Genomic DNA, 2,406 nt, shown 5'->3' with positions numbered 1-2,406 from the left:
AAGGCATCCATGACTGCCATAGTGCGTAAGCCGCCGCTGTGCGCGTAAACCCGTTCCCCGTAGGGAGGAGTCAAGCCGCCGCTTAGAGACGAAGTATGAAGTGTCCTCTTCCACATAGGGCAAGCTAGAATGAACTATCTTACCCAGGACCGCCGAAGCAGCGTGGACCAGGGGAGAACTGAACTTTATACTTCACACCACAGTATTGAGTAATGTGCCCTCTTCCACATAGGGCAAGCTGGAATGTTCCATTTTACCCAGGACGGCCGAAGCGGCGTGGACCAGTGGAGGACTACACAATCATGAGGTTTGATATCGACTTGTGTGTTTCAATAGGATACCGATGGTATGGTTTGAACCGATTTGATTTAGCCATTCTGAAGTCATCACTTGGTTGAAGCGCTGAACTAGGGAGGCATCGTTTACATATATATTGGTTTTCGCATGCTCTACTAGGTTAATGTCATGAGGTTGGCTATCGAGCATGCCCAAGTGATGACTTGATTGTGTGCTTGCTTGAATTCTTCACATTTCATACCATCGGTTAGTTGTCGAATCATTCCTCGATCATAACCTTCGTTCTTGGTTCATGTATGCTCTCTTCCACATAGGGCAAGCTAGAATTAACTATCTTACCCAGGACCGCCGAAGCAGCGTGGACCAGGGGAGAACTATACTTTGTCTTGTATGCCCTCTTCCACATAGGGCAAGCTAGAACTAACTATCTTACCCAGGACCGCCGAAGCAGCGTGGACCAGTGGAGGACTATACTTTGTTCATAACACCACAGTATTAAGTATGGTGTCCTCTTCCACATAGGGCAAGCTAGAACTAACTATCTTACCCAGGACCGCCGAAGCAGTGTGGACCAGGGGAGGACTATACTTTATACTTCACACACTAGCCATACTGAAGTCATCACTTGGTTGAAGCGCTGAACTACGGCGGGGTAATCGTTTACAGGTTATAATCATATAGCTGCATGCTCATTAGTAGATAATGGAATATTGTATGGCAATATGAGCATGCCCAAGTGATGACTTTGTTTCAAGCTCAACAGGTAGGGTATTGAGTCCTCTTCCACATAGGGCAAGCTAGAATGAACTATCTTACCCAGGACCGCCGGAGCAGCGTGGACCAGTGGAGGACTCTATACTTTATACTTCACACCACAGTATTGAGTACGACTTGCATAAAGCCCCTAATGAGAACCACGAGGGCTCTCTCAATGTAGAACCACGAGGGCTCTAGTACCGATTCTCTCGGTACGGCTTGGTCCGTGTTCCTTTATGCTTGTACTCTAAGTATTAAGTATTGTGTCCTCTTCCACATAGGGCAAGCTAGAACTAACTATCTTACCCAGGACCGCCGAAGCAGTGTGGACCAGGGGAGGACTATACTTTATACTTCACACACTAGCCATACTGAAGTCATCACTTGGTGGGGGTGAACTACGGCGGTATCTATCGTTTTGGTTCGGTCTATATAGGGTCGCTTGCATGCTCATTCGAATATAATGTAATTGTGTATGGCAATATGAGCATGCCCAAGTGATGACTTTGTTTCAAGCTCAACAGGTAGGGTATTGAGTCCTCTTCCACATAGGGCAAGCTAGAATGAACTATCTTACCCAGGTCCGCCGGAGCAGCGTGGACCAGTGGAGGACTCTATACTTTATACTTCACACCACAGTATTGAGTACTTCTTGCATAAAGCCCCTAATGAGAACCACGAGGGCTCTCTCAATGTAGAACCACAAGGGCTCTAGTACCGATTCTCTCGGTACGGCTTGGTCCGTGTTCCTTTATGCTTGTACTCTTAGAAAGTCTCAACCCGGAGGTCTTGACTTTGATTGTCATAGTTGGACTACGACGGGGCATCCGACCATTGCTGATCGAACACCCCTGATTCACCATCTTTCGGGTAGGCGGTACGCGTACCTCCGGACGCGGAAGTCTCAACCCGGAGGTCTTGACTTTGATTGTCATAGTTGGACTACGACGGGGTATCCGACTCATCGAATACCCCAGAAGCACACCATCTTTCGGGTAGGCGGTACGCGTACCTCCGGACGCGGAAGTCTCAACCCGGAGGTCTTGACTTTGATTGTCATAGTTGGACTACGACGGGGTATCCGACTCATCGAATACCCCAGAAGCACACCATCTTTCGGGTAGGCGGTACGCGTACCTCCGGACGCGGAAAGTCTCAACCCGGAGGTCTTGACTTTGGTTGTCATAGTTGGACTATGACGGGGCATCCGACCATTGCTGATCGAACACCCCTGTTACACCATCTTTCGGATAGGCGGTGCGCGACACCACCGACGCGGAAAGTCTCAACCCGGAGGTCTTGACTTTGTATTGTTGGATAGTCCTCTTCCACTATAGGGCAAGCTGGAAATAT

The sequence above is a fragment of the Anopheles coustani genome (assembly GCF_943734705.1).
Source record: "Anopheles coustani chromosome X unlocalized genomic scaffold, idAnoCousDA_361_x.2 X_unloc_83, whole genome shotgun sequence".
Taxonomy (NCBI): domain Eukaryota; kingdom Metazoa; phylum Arthropoda; class Insecta; order Diptera; family Culicidae; genus Anopheles; species Anopheles coustani.
The sequence above is the reverse complement of the archived record's forward strand: the minus strand, read 5'-3'. Positions refer to the sequence as shown.